Raw genomic sequence first — 19,359 nt, 5'->3', positions numbered from 1 at the left:
TGTTTAGCCAGAAATTAATTATTTTTTAATGAGGTGTTGATTTTTATGAATGTATCACGTTTGGCAGATTCTTTCAGAGCTGTGTTTGGAATTTTTTTTCAGTTTTACTTTTTCTTCTTCCTGCTAAGGTTCAACTTGAAAACTAGCACCACTTGCATCACTTCCAGACTGAACAGTGGTTTGTCTAGGAAGTGAAAATGAAATACTTCTCAATCAGAAGTCTGATCTCCATATGGTTTCTCTCAACATTATTAAGAAGCTAACAAAAAATCATCCCCTCTTGTCAAATGCAGAATGTTTGACTTTCATATCCACATTTTAATTAGAGAAACAAGTCTGAACCTGGGGAATCAAGCAGTTCACAGACAACAAGCTAATCCATCACAAGTCTAACAAATCCGCATTTAAAAATAGTCTCAATGCTATCCTTTGGTCAGTAACAAGCATTATATTGTTATTACTTTATTATTAAAGTGCTTTTGCAAGTAGTAGTCATCTGAGATGCCTTCTTCAAACTGGAAATGATCTGGTTAATAAAGCAATGGTGGGAAATATATTATTTGCCCTAGCCAGCAGAAGAAAGAAGAAGCAAAGAAAATTTTGATTCATCTTTGCTTACATGATACAAAATAATGTTGAGACATTTTGTGAACAAATCAAAATGTTCTCTGTTCGATATATTTACAGGTTCCATTTTTTTTACACTTAACCACTAGAGGACCTTAAAGAGAAAAAAACTTGTTCAAAGATTTCTATATTGGGTTCTTTACTTGATGTTTGATTGGAAAGGAATAAAAAATTGCTCTCACTTCAAAAAAGAATATTAGTGTAGTTATCCCAGCAGAAGACCTGATAATAACTAAGAAAATTTTCTGGAATCAATGCAGTGAATATTAGTGAGAATCAGAAAATATTTGAAATCACTGTTCATTCATGAGGGTTAGAATATCATTAGGTAGCAGATTAAGATCATGGTCAAGTAATGCCTTCCAAGATGAAGTAAATGACACAATGTGTTCATACTGTGCAACTTCTTGCCAGACTCCTCTGAAGTGAAGCTAAGATCACTATTTGAGCTCTCTAGTGTGCCTTTTTTAGCAGTACTTATCTCTTTACAGACACCATTTTTGAGTGTCCTCACCACCCAGACAGACTTTTTTTCCCACTTCTAGAAGTTTCTTGACTCTCATACTCTTTATGGCTGTCTTCTAGCTCCTCCTGCATTTTATACCCCATATCCATTCTCTTCAGTGTTTGCACTGTGTGATCACTACATTTTCATTCTGCCTTCAGAAATCTCATCTCCTGTGTCAGGCTTTTTGATTCCATAGCTGGTTATATATCAGTGGTGAAGGGGCCATCATCTTTCCTGAGAACAGTACAGCTTTAATGGTCTGTAGCCATGTGAAATAGTAATATCCTCCTGTATGCTTGCCTAGGCTGTAAGCATGCTGCACTTAAGCAAAAGGACTCCAGGCATCACATCAATAACAAGAAGAATGCAGTGAGTATTTTGTTACTTGAAGCAGATGAACAGATCATGAGCAAAACCACCCTCTAACCAAAATCAAGAGTAAATGCTGTGAAAATTGTGAACTACATAATATTGGTAACTCTTGAATATTTTTATGACTCTTTCTACTTGTTTGTCAAAAACACCATTTTGTCTCCAGAGATTTATGTGATCTCTTGTCTCTTTTTACTCTTACTGGCTTTTCTTTGACTTTCATATTTGAACCTTTGGAAGAGTACATAATAAAATTCATTGCTAAGATTTGCTTGGTTTCACATTAAATGATACAAAACCTCTGCGTTCAGCATAATTTCAACCTGAAATCATAAATCTGCTCACAGTCACTCAGCCTGGGATCATGGAGAAAATTTTAAAGGGCCCAAATGGAAGTTTTGTAATTAACCTGTCAGCAGGTTTGGATTTCATTACAAACAATTTGTACGGTTCTTTTACAAAATTATGCTTGAGCAATTGGCCAAAAGACCAATCACAACTGAGTCATGCTGCCACCAGAAGAAGGACATGAGTTTTGCCTGCTGATAATGGAACAAAATTCTAGTATTGCTGGTCTTCTTTTTTGGGCAGAACGAGTCATTTAGTGGTGCTCAAGATTAGGATTTTGGCAGCTAGGCTAAGAACTTCCAGAAAGTTCACCAAACACAGCACTGATGTTACACTGTAAAAAGGTCCATGAGAATGTAATAAATGAACTATAAGCTATCAAACCATGAGCAGCTGTCTGTGAACCTAAAGAAGACAGCAGGTTAATGTTATGTTGGAGACCTGCCTGCCTATAGAATTAGCAGAAGCCATAAAGGCTGGAGTTCCTCTGTCCAAACTTTCATGGCCTTTTGATTGGTATTGAGAGGAGCATTAAAGAAAGCATAATTCTAAAGACTTCTCTCTGTTAAGAGCTGTGCTGCCATTTTTTAAAATTAACTTTTAAAGAAAATGACAGGACTCTGAAGGCCAAAATAGCTGATATCATTTAAAAATGGGGAGATTATTAAACCCATGAATAGAATTTGAGAAATTGTCATGAAACTGAAGCATTTTTGCAGACATATTGTCCATGCTCAAGATATATGACAGGACTCTGGGCACCTATGTGTAATATATCTTAAATGACTTCCTAGAAAGGTCTTGCTAAAAATACTGCTGTCTGTCTTCATAATTGAATGGCTCTAATATGTGCCTTTTAAAATGCTTAAGCCCAGAAAGTGTACTAAGGTTACTATAGCTCTAGAAGTTCCTTGCATGTGAAAAAAAATCAACTATTTTAATGTGATATTGATTATAACATGATATATTAATTCACTGTGTCCTTCTGAATTTTTATTTCTTTAATGAATAAAGGGAATTTAATTTAAGATATTTAATTTATTTTATATTTTTCATGAAACACAAGGAAATGTGTTTCTCTTGATGGAGAGTTAACTAGTCTTAAGACTTCACGTGTTTCTTTGAAACATCCGTGTACTATCTTCCAGTCCTATACACTGGGTATTTAAGTAAAATATTGGAAGAAGGCATGATGGTTCTAAAGGAGAAGAAAAAATCAATAGGCAGCTACTTAGAGTATTGCAGTATGCAGATAAGCAGCTTTGCTAAGTCTGAACTTTGCACAGCAACATCAATACAACTTGTAGAACAATGAGCTTCAATACAAATGCTGTGGAGGGAGAGTGGGGAAATGCCTCTTATAAACAGAGCTGTAAATGGTGTTAATGCATGTTGACAAGAGCCTGCTAGAGTAATTTACAGTGTTCAAATACTTTGCAAACCAATTCTTAGCAGTAAAAAAGGCATGGAACTGATGTGTCATATTTGTGTGAAATGCAGCCTTCCACCTCTACAGAACTGACATGTTTAGGAAGGCTTTATATCCACAAGGTGTATTTAGAGAATAATAGGGTTTGAGGATTTTTTTGGTTGTGTAGACTTTAAATGCCTGTACACAAAAAAGTATTTCACATGTTGTAAATATTTCAGTGTAAAAGATTTGAGGTATTTCATGAATCATAGCTTCTTAATTATATGCTACAAGGATTCTATTGGCATGTGTCCTGGATTAACTGCATTACTCTTATGAGTGGTGAAGGCATGAGTAAGTAATTGGTTACACTAAAGAAAGGATGTGCTGAGGTATAAGAGTTTTAAGTACCTACTCTTTATGCCTCAAAAAATAATTCATTACATACCTGGCCATTCATTCAGCTTTCTAAAATGCAGTCATGACAATGATCTAGCCATCAGACTTGCCAAGCACTGAGTGGTGCTGCAATAGTCATTCCAGATGTAAAAGACAAATACTTCTGTCAAATTTCTAGATTTGCTGGGAAGACTGGCTTCTAGGAAGTTGTTGGGCAACCCTTTGGGGAACTTCAAGTGATCATTTGTCCTCACACCTGTAGTGGAAGGGATAATTAATACTCTGCCAAACTCCTGGTTTCTTGTTTCTGAGGAGCATCTGATAGTTGTCTTACTGCATTTTTCCTGTCTTTTAGTATGTGTACTGAGGATTAATACAATGCTGGAGACTGGCTGGTTTGGGTCAGTCAAACCAGTTGTTAAAATAATCACTGGTCCTTGAACTAGTTGCTACAATTTGCCTTCAGAAAGCTCTTAGAGTCCTCCTAGCTGCTGCCCCCTTCTCTGTAGCTTGGAGTGCATGTATGTTGTTGGCTGGCAATTGGGTGGGCAACTGTTTTTCCCTGCCCTTGCTTTCTTACTCCTCAAGTCCACCAGCAAAATCAGATGAGAAATCAAACTCTGCTTATAATACCAAGAATTAGTTTTCATTGGAGGAGATCCTGGGTGTTTTGGTAATGTCAACATTTAAGTTTAAAAGGCATAATTAGAAAATCTAAGCAAAAACATTAGAATTAGAGTAAAAAACCAAACTGAGTATAAGTATGGGAAGCAGTGATCTCAAGAGTATGCATCTTGTTTTGATTCCTAGAGAAGTACATCCCAGCAGAACCTTCTGACTGTTAACTAGATTAATTATAAAAACTAAGTATGTTCACTTTTATGAAAATGTAACTGCTAAATGTTTTGCTGTTTACCTATTTGTGCATTTTATAACTATGAATATCACATTAGTGGGAAAAAGTGGAACGGAATGTCATTTTAATTAAAAACATAATGAAAATTGACACTTCATTGCAACATAAGTGATTTTAACTATTCTTATTTAGCTATTTAAATGTTGATAACAGTTTTAATATCTCATTTTTAGATAATTGTAACTTTCAAAAGATTGCATGATTTCATACATTGATCTTGACCCAGAAAAAAAATTCTTTTAGCAAGCAGCCTTCATTATACAAAGGGGAAAAAAAAGGCTATGGTGATGTAAGATGTCTGAGATCAGATCCAGGAACACACCTCGGTATCTTTTTCAATCCTTGCTCATTTACTGCATCATGACCTCAGGGAGCACTAAAGATTCCAGTCTTTCCAGCCTGATGTCTCCCAAATGTCACTCAAAAGTTGTGCACTTTTAGTATGCAATAACAACTCAAAATGCTGGAGGTTTTTGGTTAGTTTTGTTTATTTGTCGGTGGGGTTTGTTGGTTTTGTTTGGTTTTGGTTTTTTTTAAATTTATTGTTGGGAACAATTCATCACAAGACCTTTAAACTGAGATGATGCTATTACAAAATGGTCAGCTACAATTTCAGCTCTGTCTTTCCAATTCTGTGATACCTCTGAGTCAAACACATCAATCCTGCATGACAATCAGGAAGCTTCAAACTGTTCTTGTTGCCCTTCTGTCTTTGCTGGATACTTAAAAGTCTATCCAAACTTCAGTGTGCTGAAATCTTTACTGTTATATTTGTTTTATTATAAGTGTTTTTAAAATCATGGACTTAGGAAGAGCTGAAAGTTGGTATGGTTGAAATGGACACTCAGGCAAGATGTTTTTTGCAACACGTTTGGAATCCTTTATATCACTTTCTGGGGATCTGAATTACATAATGTAAGAGAATTTAAAAATATTTTTAGTATTTCTGCTTATAGTAAAGTTGTATGAATATTTTTGCTCATGGTGTCCCTGTTAACATGGAAAATGTCTAACTTCTCTTGCCTCAAAATAGATTTTTCAGCTAGTTGCCTGAATTTTGGTGCTTATATTTGCCTCACTGGTATTTGTTAATGGTACAAGATACAGATGACTGTATGCTTTTTCCCTAAGCTGAAGCATTCAGCTCCAAGCAAAACCTGTTAGCCAGTGAGGAAGGCACACAATTCTGTTTGCCTATCTGCAGCAGTGCTGTGGTACATGTGCTCAAAAATCCACTTCCATGCATTTTGCTGGTCTTTTCAATGACAATGAACCACAATATTGCTACTGTGCACTTTGTTTGTTTCCTGCACTTTTCTCTCCTGCAGTGGAAGGTGTAAATCTAAATGTGACTTTCAACATTCTCCACCCTGTCTGATGGGGATTTTTTATTTGTCACATCTCTGCCCTCTGTGACTGCAGTGATTTGTTTCTTTTCTGTCCTTCTGAGAGTAATGTTATGTGATGTTGATTTGAAGAACTGGCAGAGAGGCCAGTCCTCCATTTATCTCAGGGAGGACATTGGAGCTAAATCATTACTCAGCTGCTGAAATAAAGGAATTGTGCAGGAGCTGCTCAGCAGTGAGGACTGGAAGCTTTTTCCCAAAACAGTCTGTCTTACTGAAAAGTAACTGCTGTGTGAATGAAGCCCTGTTCTTCATCCAAATAAGTGAAAAGATTGTTCTTTTTAACATGAGCCACTCAGAAAATAGGGTGTATATTTCCAAGGGAAATCAGGGATCATTTCTGATCATTGTTTTTGCTTAATTCAAAATCTCCTCTGGACACATTTGGAAAAGCTCTACTTCATGGATATCAATTTGCAGTTTATGAAGCTGTGATGCCAAATGTACTGTTTCTGCAGTAGGTCATAATCCAACATTCTGAGTACACAGCAGCGTGCTGTTGATGCTCATCCCCAAGAGAGGGGGTGGGCAAAATATGTGAATCTGATTTTCAGGACTGACTTCAGCAAAGGAAAATGTAAATAAACTGGGAGCTTTTATATCTTCTATAACAAAGATTGCTTCCCTCTTTATTCCTCTTTTCCTATATAGGAAATAGGGCTTTTTCTGCATACTGCTGCATTCCATCCTTTCAAGTTTCCACTTCTAAAGACTTTTTCTTCCAGATTTTTCATCTATTAGGTTTGTTTATGCAGTATTATTTAACCCCAAGAAACAGCAAAGTGTTTGATTTTTCATAGTTTTAAGATATTAATGTTGTAATTTTGGGGCATCTACTTCCCTTTTGACTATGAAATTAAATTTCCAAAGTTTACACATTCAGTTTCCCTTTCTAAACCTACTGGGTACATCTCTCTCAGATGCAGTTGTATTTTGAAGAACTGCTTCTTCATAAAGAGGAGAATAAACAACAAATAGCCAATTATTTCTTTTGCCCCTTGAGCTCCAGTGTTTGAAGATATTTTTTATCTGGGAACAATGACTCAGGTAATGTAACTGGAATTATTAATTAATTATGGATTATGTTAAGCTCTTTTTATTCTGTATTAACAAAAAATAAAATGACCAATGAGATCTTTAACAAATTTATAAGCATAAGTTTAATTCTCTGAACTTCATGAGGAGCAGTCATTCGCAATTAACATATGACAAAAAACATTGAAATTGGGGGTTACAATGCCAGAAAATTAAGAATAATGCTTTTAATAATATAATATCTCCTCATCAGTTTGGAAAATGGACATGTAAATACACTAAATATATTTAAAAGATGTGATGCCAAAATGTTACAATGAAATGCAAACCTAATACACAGGCTTGGTTCACCAACATTTGCTTTTGTATGTATCAGCAAGTTGGGTCAGATTTTGGAGGCATTTAACTTTATGCTTATTCTCTTGAGGTTTTGAGGGTTGGTTTTGGAAAGAGAATAGCAATATTATTTTAAAATGTGGTCTGAGGACTTAAATTTTGTAGGACATAGGGCAAGTGATTTTAATTTTGCCATCCACATGTTCTAAGTAATGTTTTCCATATTGTGTTTACTAAGCAAATTCTACCTGTGATAAATGTAAGCAGCGAGGTATGGAAAAATATTCAGAATTTGAAACTTGTTCTGCAACGATTTTTCACCTAATCATCATTATGGTTTTTTGAGAACTGTCTCTGAAATGAAACTCCCTACACAGGCAGTCACATATATGCATTACTAAGTCATGTTACTTAATTTTTGAGATTTTTCCCAAGATAAGGAATTGGAGCAGGGACATTGCTGCTTGAATTTTATTCAAACTAATCAATCAGAACAGAAAATGAAGACATTATTAACATTCAAACTGCATTTTCACATCCCAGAGACATGTTTTTTATTATTATGACTAACTGTGTCAGCAGTCAGACTAGACATAGACTCTTTGCCAATTAATATAAAAATTCCTTTCTTTGATTTACTAGGAGAGACTGAGGGGACAGAATTGTTTTATTTTAATTCATGCATTTCCTTTCCCCAGGCTTCACCTGATTGAGGTATTTGCTCTCTGTAGGTCAGTGTATTTTAAAGTTATTAATTACTTCAATCTATAATACTTAATTAAAGCTTTAAACAAAAATAAATTGGTTATGTTTGGTGGAAACGTTGTCAGTCAAATGGGATTTTAGCAACATAATAGAGTTGATACATTTGTTTTGTTTATAGCGATACTGAATGACCTTGAAGTGTTCATCTGGCCAATGTGGACTCTTTAAGATAAGAACCCAATTTCTTTTCTTCTCTTTACCTGGGTTAGGATTAACAGTCTGCATTATCAAAAGGATATTAGTACATGACAAGCCTACAGATATTTCTTCCTTTATTTTGCTTGCTGTCACTTGGAGCTAGCATGAAGGCACTGTCAGCAAAGCTCATGTATTTGACTGCAGCTCTGGCTGAACAGAGAAGGTGGTAGCTTTAATATTCACCCTCCAAGATCTGCTATTGCATTTCTTAAAGTTTCATTGTGTGACTGACTGAACAATGCTGTTGTTCTGTTGCCCTGAGAGGCAGAATTCCAAAATGAGAAAGTTATTAGATTGAAACAGACATTTTCCTGCATCCTCAGAACAGAGAGCAACCAGATTAAGAGTTAGGTATTAAGCTCTTCCAACTCTCTCTCCTTTGCTGGAATGATTAAAGTCCAGAGGACTTTGTAGCTGGTATCATTTAAAACCAGCTGGGCAAGTAAAGCATTTTCAACGTGCCACAAAATATTCTGCCCTTTTCTAGACATCACTGATAGCTACTCTGCTATTTCTATACTTTTCAGTTGCCAGCCAGGACTAGGAGCACATGTTCTTTCTGTAATAAAAATAGAAACATTTTCAGTAAATAAGTCTAATATAAACTATATTTTTATCCCAAATTCCATATTTATGCAACATATCATGATGTCCTAGTTTTCATCCAGCTGTTTCTCTAAGGTTAATTCTCTGTGAAGAGAACTTGCTTTTGATATCCTAGAGAGACTTTTACACCTTTAGAACAACATAAAAGTTCTGTTTTCTTTGGAATAACTACTATGGTCTTGTGGGTGCTTCCTCCCATCTTCCTCATTTCTGTAGTACAAATGCACTCCTTTAAAGGCAGCATCTAGGCTGAAGTTTTCTCCTGCTTATATAAAAACAAATGTTAAAAATGAATTTTAAAAAGGTCATTGTTTGGGCTATGAGTGCCAATCTGATATAGATGTTACTCAAAAATGAACACAGGCAAATGCCCTTTTGGCTAAGATCAAATTTAGCTCTGGTTTAGTATCTGATTTATCTTACATTCAACATTTTCTAGGTTAAAGTTTAAAAAAATGGTATGTAATTTTCACTAACTTTTTCTTTGTGTTGTGTACTCTTGAAGATCTAGGCACCAGCTTTTGAGATGTAGTTAGATGCATGTATTCACTGTAAGTTGAAAACTCTTCCACCACCTGTAAAAATTCTGCTGCAAACAACCCCAACATTCACTAGTCTGTAAACTATTGCATAGACTAAACCTTCTCCTTATTCTTTGATATTTTCTATGTGTAGGATCTTCACACTCTGAACACTCTGGAGTTTCAGACTGTCAATATGTACCTTGCTGGTTGGAAAATGCTCTCTCCAGGCTCCTGGGACTGCTAACGCTCAGGAAGCAGGCTGAGCTGAAGCACTCACAGACACAGAGGAAATACAAGGCAAGGAGATGAAAGAGGAAATGGAGAGACAGAAAATGCATGAAAATATTACCCTCCAAGTCCTGTAATTGTGTTATGTGGAGCCTTTGCTGCACAGACTTGGCAGGTCCTTTAGTGGAACCTATAGCTCTCTGGCAAGAGGAAAGGCATAATGTCAATTTATCTGAGTCAAAGAGCCAGTTTAGTGGAGCATGAATTTGCAGTGCACCTGAAAGGGTAGGCATGGATATACAAGCAGAATTTCTTGTTTATATTCCCATTGTGTAAGAGAGATTTTCATAGAGATTTTATTGCATTCAGCAGAGATTCCTAATACAGGAAAGTCTTGCACAAGGTATGCAGGTCCACAGGTTCATTGTATACCTGGCTGAGTTACTGAATATTAAATCTTGTGTGTGTACATGGAGGCACTGAGAGAAGATGCACAGAGACACATAAACCTAGGTATGTATTTTCTGCATCTGAAAATTTTTCTTTGGTGTTGAGAATGTAGCCTTCTTTATATTTTCAGAAAATATAGGAAGTTGGAAAATAATCTAAGCATCATACACATAGGCAGTATGCAGCCAGTCCAGAAAAATGAAACCCCTGACTGTGAGACCTTTTTTAAATTGAGATATTTGTAGTGGCTCAGCCTGTGCAAAACAGATCAATAAATTGAAAAGTTGTTGTTCAGCAGAAACTTGATCAGCTCAGGTTTGCAATTATCTTTGACTCAGTAATTACATAACTCTGGATCGTTTCTACCCATTCCATCCTCTCACAATTACTTTATTTCCCTCAGTGTCACAGCATCATATCTTAAATTAGTTGATAATGACTTTGCTAGGATCATATCTTGTATTTTATAGCCTGTCTCCTACTTTGCATCTCTAGTGTGGACCTCATCATACTACATAATGTTAATAAATTCCCTTCAAATTTAGAATCTCCAACTGTTTGATACATAAAAGTGGCATTTGTGATCTGTTGGTTGTTTATGAATGTCATAACCCAAGTCAACATGTAACAGGGAAACATACTGGGGCTGTAAAGATTTTGGTTTCATTAAATATATTAGATACCTCTGGGATTTTTTTATTATTTGATGCAAGACCTTCAGATGTCTTACTTTAAAATGCACATAGGTAACTTTTCTTAGTCATATTCATTTTCCCCTTGTCCATGCAGTCAGTGCTTTAACTTTCCAAGACTCTTAAACTAGGGAAAGAGTGATCAGCTTGTGAAGAATAATATCCTCAGCATATCTGAGAGTCCCATGCAGAGGGTCTCAGTTATTTTAAGTCAATACTTTCATCTAGAAATAGTAAACCTGCTGTGAGGAAGTTGATTATTATGGGAAGTGGATGCCAGTGGACAGCAATATGGATAATGGTGTTAGCAGAGCAGCATGGCCAGGTATTTTCTCCATTCCCAGGGTGCAGGAGCAGCACTGCTGCTGGCCAAAGGCTCAGGTGAGCACTGCTGTTACTCATATTCTGTTTGCTGGCTTTACAAATCCCATTGTGCTGGCAGAGGGGTCAGTCCTCTGAAGGTGCTGTCATATGATAGGGGCTGCTGACATTACCAGTGCTCCCCTAACAGAAGGCAATATGTGGGTGTGAAGTGGGCTTAGAGAACCTAAGCTCTGTACAAACATCGTGCTCTTTCTGCAGGTTAATCAGGTCTTTAATAAAAGACCATGAAAATGTCAGTAGTCTGAACAAATAAACCAGAATTGTAACTGAGTGTTCATTCAAACAAAGAAATATAAACCCCTTTTTTATTAATGTTCTTCACACAGAGAGAAAATGGATTAGAATTCTAATTAGAAAATGTATCTTTTAGAAATATTATCTATAAATTTAATAACTCAACTGAATATACATTACACATTAATCTTAAAAGAGATGATTGCAATTTAGGCCTGCAGTACTCATTTTTTAATGAAAAAAATTTCTTGGTAAACAGATTAAATAAATAGAAGAATTAACTAATTAAGCAACCCTTGGTATAGGATTAATTGAGAGATTATAATGACAGGAGAGAAAAGATGATAATTTTTGTATAAAGCAAAAGGCTAATCTTTTATACTTCTGGTCAGAAATATAAAATGCTCTTCAGCCTATCTTTTCTTGCAGGTACTGGTGAAATAGGTTATCCATGGAAATATATTTTTCTGAATACTGGAAGATGACACTGAATGGTGATTGGTCTTAAAAGATCCCACTGTTGTATCCTGAATTCTATATTAGATATAACTAATTACCTTTCTAGGTAGTATGATTTCCATTATACTGTTCTAGAAGGGGCTGGGGGAGGTATTTATGTGTTGTTTTTTTGTGAAGGTTATTTTTTAAATGAAAACCAGCTGACAAGCCAGTTTGTTTGCTTGTTATTCTTATAACACTTCTCTCACTATTTTTAAAATACTGTAGTAAGTTTTCTTTGGGCTTGCTTACCTGTAAAATAAGGCTAATATAATTACATATCTCCTAATCACTGGAAAGTAGATTGAAAGACAGAGAAACTGTATGTTTTGTACACTGCAGATAAGTGGGAATATAATTCGTAAAGCAAGATGGGTTCAATTGCAGCAAGGAAAATTTACATTTGGTATAAGGAAAAACACCCACTCTCTAATATGGAGGAGATGAAACATTGTAACAGAAAGCCTAGCTAGACCCTATAATTTTTATTTCTTTCAAGAACTGGTAAGACAAATATTAGGAATGACAGTCATGTCTGATCTTTTTTGGAACTGGGGATCGACTGTGTAACCTTTATAGAAGAATGAGCGTGGAAGGAATCGTGCATCACCTATCTAAAAAGACTGATGAGAAAGTCAGTAGGCACTTCATCATTTTTCACTGTATGAAATGGTTTCTGCCTTTTTCTTTTCTTTCTTTTCATTGTTTCTAGATGAAATAGAACAGAGTTTCCTAGATTCTATCATTCTATGGATGTTGTCAAAGTTGATCATATCTGCAGAACCGTGACCACATCTTCTGGATCCTCCCTGTGCTCTCATATCTGCCTCCATTTGCATTGCCCAGCTGGAGATAAGGTTAAAAAGAAGATTTATACTTAGTAATGCAAGGTTATTCTAACTGACATCTTGTTTTGGCAAGGCTTCTCCTCTTTCATATGCTCAGCTCTAAGCTCTGGGGTTTTTTGGTGGTTTTTTTGACACAGGTGTGGTGTAGTGCCATCGTGTGGATTCAGGATGGGTGGAGGCAGAAAAGACTTTTGGTTTAAAAGACAAAAGCAGGTGTGGGGTGGGTGTGCAGGTAGTTTGAATCACCACAGCCAAAGAAATTAAGGCATTATTCCAGATTATCAGATTCTGAATAACCAGTCCTCCAAGATTTCTTGAATAATGAGCATCATTGAATCTAGTGAACTGTGGAAGCTATAAAAATACATAATTATAATCCAAAATTTGTTACCAGCAAAACCACAGATTTAAGAAGAATTCTTTGTAAGTGTTCTTCTCCTTTCCTAAATGCTGCTTTTTGTTGCATATCTCTCATATCTATCATGCTTATTGCATAATCAGTGCAGGTAAAAAGTTTTGTTCTTTGCATGATAATCTAACTAAGCTCAGCAGCATAAATAGTGTTGATTATGCCAGGACAGTGGAGTCCAGAATGGGACAGAAAAAACAGATACACGGTACAGTCATAATGGAGACTATGAACATCTTTTTACATAGAAGCAACTAAGTCTGGAATGGAGCTTTGCAAGTAGTCCCATAAACTGGACCATATATTGCAGAATCTGTAAAAGAAAAAGAGATCACCAAGTGGGTTGTGAATTAAAATATAATGTGCTACATTGTGTTGTAATTGTCCATGGAAGAAAAATGCTTTATTGTTTGCCATGTAGAAAATAGCAGTGCATATTTTGAAATGTTGCAATAAGTTAAAATAACAGTCTGGAATTCATACAATAATAGCTTACAACCCTCTAAAGCCTACATGGTTAGATGGGTAAACTGCTGCAGGGTAGCTGATTCAGCTTGCTGATTTTGGACCAAAGCATAAGAAAGTTTTCATCATCATTAGTCTTTGCAGAAAGGTGTTGGAGTGTCTAACAGAGTTCCTGTTGGGTACTGTCCCTGTCACTGAACATATTATCCAGACATTAATGTTGATAGCTTTGCCAGTGTGTTTATGAGAAAGGCCAAAATCTGAAGAGGCACAGACTAAACTAAGTCCTTCCTTCCTTCCTTCCTTCCTTGTTATGGCCTTGATATTGTAGGTGAATAGGAAACCTATTCTTACCTCTGCAGTGCCTGTCTTATGGATTAATAGCAGAATTTAGTCTCCCTGCATGTTAACATGCACTGCTCTCTCTGCAGCAATAAATTCACACAAAGGTACCGGCAGTTCACCAAAAAACATTGAGTCCTGTGCTCTTTTGTTTCACCTCAGGTGCACTGTGCCTGAGATTTCATATGAGTGAGCCTGCTTGATGACTAGTACATGAGAGAAGCCACATTACTGCTTTAATTACTTATAATGAAGGATCACGGAATGGTGATGTCATCATTTTAAGGCTGGCTATGTCTAAGTGCACTGCCAGGAAGAGGAAAGTTGAATGATGATTTATGTACCTTGGACAAAATTCAGGTAAAAACCACTTCAAAAATGTTAATTATTTGAGGTCATTTTCTATTACATAGGATCTGTTCTTTAAAATTTCTTCCAGGTTAATAGTGTTCAGCCTGGGCTGGTTTCACAAGAAAAAGCATCAACTGTGTGGGGGGAGGGAAGAGACAAAGGGTGTGATTTATTGATGTGCACTTTGCTATTTGTGACTAACAAAGAGATGGTTCACAAATGTCTCAGACTCAAAGCTGTGATCTGTCAGAACTGCTGAGCTGGGGAAATACTACCACTAAGTAAAAATAGATTGGTCAGCAGTTGCAGACTTATCTGTAAGCAGGTCATCCCATACTATCTGCATGTGCAGCAGGCAGACCATTTTGCTGGGTTAGGACTTAGATAACTTTGTTGTTGTGCTATGTTTATCAATCAATGGTTTTAATTAGTTACATAATTGACTAATAAAAACTCTGCCTGATTAACAGACTTTTTTTTTTCTGATCTAGTTTACACTTGCTTTATTATGAGGTGATTTTTCATTTGAAATAAATACTTTATTATCAAAGTGCAGAAGGTTTTTATCACTTCTGAGGCAGTGGAGGAATACATGTGCAGAGGCAAAGGAATACTGACATCTGTCAGGAAAAAAAATATTAAAGGTACTACTGCTCAGTGTTAGTCTGATAAAAAATATTTGAAAGCTCTGTGAAATAGTTGTGAGGGTCCCCATGTTTTTTGAAGTATACTGCCATTTGCAAAAAAACCCCAATTTTTTCAATGATGAAAGGGATTTGGTTTAATATTATAAATATAACACTTCTCCTATGCTTTCTGAGAATGTTGATTGCATAATCTGTAAATATTCTTATATTTACTAAAAAATGAATCTAATACTTATTTACAGTTTTCTTAACACCTCAACTCCAACACAGTTGTGTGTATATATATATATATAAATATATACACATCATAGAATCAGAGACTATCCTGAATTGGAAGAAACCCACAGGTATCATCAAATCCAACTCAGCCCTGCACAAGACCATCCCTAAGAGTCACACCATGTGCCTGAGAGCATTGACCAAATTCTACTCGACCTCTTGAAAAGGCAAACTGTTATCATGGGTAGTTATGTGCATATGAATTTGCTCATTATAAGCCTGAGGCAAGCTTTGCTGTGGTTAGCAGATCCCATCACAGTAAACAAGTGGTGGCATTGACTTGGCTTGTGAGATCCTAATCCACACATGGATATCATTACAGTTCCTGATAGTATCTCTGGAGTGGCAAATGCACTGTATGTGTCACAGGAATGAGTTTGTAGAATGTCTGGAAACACTGGAAGATCATCTTGAATAAGTTGTTACACCAAGACTTCTAGAGGAAGTGGACTGAGTTGTATAGTACATGTTGGGTTGCAGGACTTTGAAATGCTAGGCTGAAAAGTATGAGCCTTGAAGAAGAGTCTAATGGCATATGGACCAGGATTTAGTTTTATTTTTCTTCATCTCAGTGGCTTTATACTGTTCTGGCATTAAATAACTTTATGTTCCAGTGTCTGTCATTGACCATGTTGGCTGTTTCCCTTGATTGAGAAAATGTTCCTACTTGATTGTTTCTGTCTTGAAAAAAAGATTTTATTAGACTAGTGACCCAGAGCACCAACACAGTAATGTGATTGAAATCCTCCAAAGACTATTGTGTGCTCATCCACAGGCCTAGAACTCTGATTAACACTTGCAGGGTCAGAGTGAATTACACATTTATGATTTCCAGCAGATAGAGATTTAATGAGAAAGCATCAAACTGACTGAAGATGCAGCAGCCTGGTAACTGATTTTCAGCCAGGTCAGGCAGTGGGTGTTTAGTGAGGACTGTACATTGCAGGGAATGAGGAATGGACACAGCTAATCTTACCTGGGGCTTCCTGCCAAGCTTCCAGCAGACAGGTAAAACTTTCCTTTGACCCTTCCTGTCTGTCAAATACTGTGGTGTTTGTCCTGGTCTCTGTGTACTGACTCTGAGCTCCATTCCCAGCTAGTGATTTGGGACAACTCACTTTGCACCACAGACCACCTTTAGGGTCTCTAATAGCAAATGTGTTTTTCAATTACTCCCTTTTGAGATGAATAATAATAATGATGATAATGGAGAGCATGTGGTTAATGTTCATGCAACACTAAGAGAAACAGACATGAGTTATTTCCGTGAACAACACTGTATTTCTATAACAGAAAGATAAATCATAAGCTTATTTTGCACTGGAGTGATAAAAGCAAACTGTGTTCTTCTAATACTTGTAGTGAGCTTTTTTTCTGGCATAGCTAGGAAGTAGTTGAAGTGCTTCTGCTGCAGCAACGATGCAAATAAGAAATACTCTGTGCCTGCTAAGGCATCATAGCTCTGCTTTTTGGTACCTGATGGTTTAAATGCCTATTGTTAGCCAAAGGTTCTTGAGCCAGTAGTTAATGAATTGCTTTCTGCAAAGGGAGAGCATTACCGTAATTCTAATACGTGTGCAATATTTCCAGCTACGGGTCTTTGCTAAGCTTTGGATCACCCTTATGCAAAAGCAGTGAAGCAGATGATGTGCAAAAGGGAAAACTGTCACTGCCAGATCCTGTGCTTCAGAGCGTGTCCACTCACACACTGGAGACACAGAGCAGCTGCCTCAGCCAGCCTCTGAGCTGAACTGGCTGATGACAAAATCACTGGGTTTATTCACTGGAGCCCAGTGCAGCTGATGAAAACCTCTACTAATAACTCTGGAGTCAGCATTTTTACACTAGGCAGGGGGAAAAAACATTGAACAGGTGTCACATTCTATTTGGGGAAAAAATTTACTCTATTGCCTTTGCCTTTAAATTCACTCAAGAGTCCTGTCCCAAATGTTGCAAGCTCTGACACATGGGACCAGCTCTAGATGCTGACTAAGGAGATTGCAGGCTGAGCCATATGTGAGCTGCTTGCTGATTTGTGCTGGGTCATGGATGGCAGCAAAACAACTTTCCCAGGTTCATTGCACAGCTTGGAGCAATGAGGCCACTCCTCAACAACAGTGGCTCTGGGTCACTCTGTCTGCCACTCTGCTCTGTGACTTGCAGCCAGTCTGTAGCATCCAGTACCAAAGCTTAGGAATAATGTGGGTCTGGGATCCTAACTTCCTCAGGAAGCAGATCCTGGTGAGGCCTATACAGATAAGACATCTTAAGTCAATCCTGACATTTTACTCAGCATTTGTGTTGGAATGGTGGCTGTTGGACAGGACTTGACAAGGACTGAGCTTGTCCTCCCCTGAGGGTGTCCTCCTGAAGAGGATTCACTGCTCCCATGCAGTGATGCATGTCCTTAGTCCAGGTCCTTTCACTGTGCCTCATGTGAGCCCTTGTGCTTTTATGTCTGTATTACACAGTCTTCAGGGAAGCACCTGAACACTTGGTTGCAGAAGGCTCATTAGCAGACAGAGAAATTACACAGAGAAGTACAATAAGATGTACACAAGAAGAATGTGAATCTCAAAGTTCACAGAGAAAGTTGGAAGTACAAACAATAAAAGTTCAGAGGACAAATCTTTAGTATGATCTCATAGTGGAGACATTTTGAATTCCGACTCATGTAGGATTGTGTAGTGACATTAAGTCACCCTGCTTGAGTTGATTTCTGAGTCATCTTTATGAAGTCACTGCAAGTTTCTTATGGCAATAATCAATAAAAACTCACTTTCAGTCTTATTTCAAGCATTTCTTGGAGGGAAAACTATTTTCAGGAGTTCTCTCTCATGGGTAATCACAGGAAGTTTGAAGAGGACAGGTACAATAGCATTTCAGGATGTATTTAAAAAGACTGGATTAGATTCACAATGAGTGCACAGAGCAAATTAACTTTGTCTGAAAGCATCCAGCAAAAATTGTTTGATTAATATTGCAGAGCAAGACTCCTACGCTAGCAGCCACAAATTTGGGATCTGTAGGAGACTTAGCTAAAGTTAAATCTTTGACATCCAAAATGGAATATGTTGGAAGGCAGTAGGTGCTTTAAGATTACTTCTGGTTGTGATTTGAGGTTTTTTGTTTAATATCTTAGAAGAAGCTATTTCTCTTAACTTCACGCTCTGATAATGTAGTTCCAATTGGTTTGTGCTACAGTCTCCTGTCATTTTCTGTCTATTTAAACTTCGAGTCCTCAGTGACTTGGAAATCAGTTCTGACAGAGCAGGCATTCTTGTTTCCAGTCTTCCACAGAACAAGATGTCAGCAGGTGACAACCAGTGTTTCCTTAATATAGTTAACAAGGTTCAAAGGACTTAATCCATGGCCCTTCTTGTGAATGTCTTACTGTTCTGACACTGTTTCCCACTAGCATCTTAGGCAGTGGGTATTGAGGACTGTCAGCTTAATGTCTAACACAGTACTTCAATGTAGACTGCTTAATTTCATGTCCTCTAATCTGTGGAATCTTGTTAAGAATTATTGTTAGGCGTGCAAAATAAAGCAGATTCACCAAAGGCAATGCCTGCTTAGCTTCTTGGAAGACTCTATTGAGCCAGTCTCAGGTACTTTTAACCTGTGCTTTTCTCTTGTTTCCTGGCCAGTGGCATAGAAAGCTATATATGCTTTGCTCCAAACAGGCAATTTTTTGTTTAATTTGATTTGGCACTAAGCATCTTTTCCATGTAGACATACACCAGCCTCTGAAAAAAGTGCACACAACATCACTACTATAGATCCCAATAGAGCTGGGATTGTGATTAGTAGAGTACAGATAAATTCCCTACAAAATAATATGTAAGCAGTTACTATTACATGGGGGGACACACTGTATTATACAGGGATCCCTTATCATTTTAGGGTGTTTCTGTGATACCCCCACAAGTTGTGGGGGCACCTTCAGGAGACCCAGCCTGCCAGTGTGTCTGGAAACTGCACTGGCTGCACAAGCCAGCATCTCCTATGTCCACACCCCTATAACTCTCTGCTCTAGGACCTTATTTCTTAGAGTCTCCATGATTGTTGGTTAGAGGCA

At 37.1% G+C, this 19,359-nt stretch overlaps 1 protein-coding gene across 1 annotated transcript in view; it reads left to right on the top strand.

The window, feature by feature from the left end:
- The window catches only part of RET (ret proto-oncogene), a 289,942-nt gene that overhangs the window by 185,247 nt on the left and 85,336 nt on the right, over positions 1-19,359 (top strand). The window contains exons 7-8 of the mRNA XM_079311877.1: positions 12,650-12,794; positions 14,164-14,361. The gene's annotated coding sequence lies outside the window, so the exon portion shown is untranslated. The remainder of the gene's footprint in view (positions 1-12,649; positions 12,795-14,163; positions 14,362-19,359) is intronic.

The sequence above is a fragment of the Erithacus rubecula genome (genome assembly GCF_903797595.1).
Source record: "Erithacus rubecula genome assembly, chromosome: 9".
Classification (NCBI taxonomy): domain Eukaryota; kingdom Metazoa; phylum Chordata; class Aves; order Passeriformes; family Muscicapidae; genus Erithacus; species Erithacus rubecula.
Note: the sequence above shows the minus strand (reverse complement) of the source record. Positions and strands in the feature narration are given on the sequence as shown.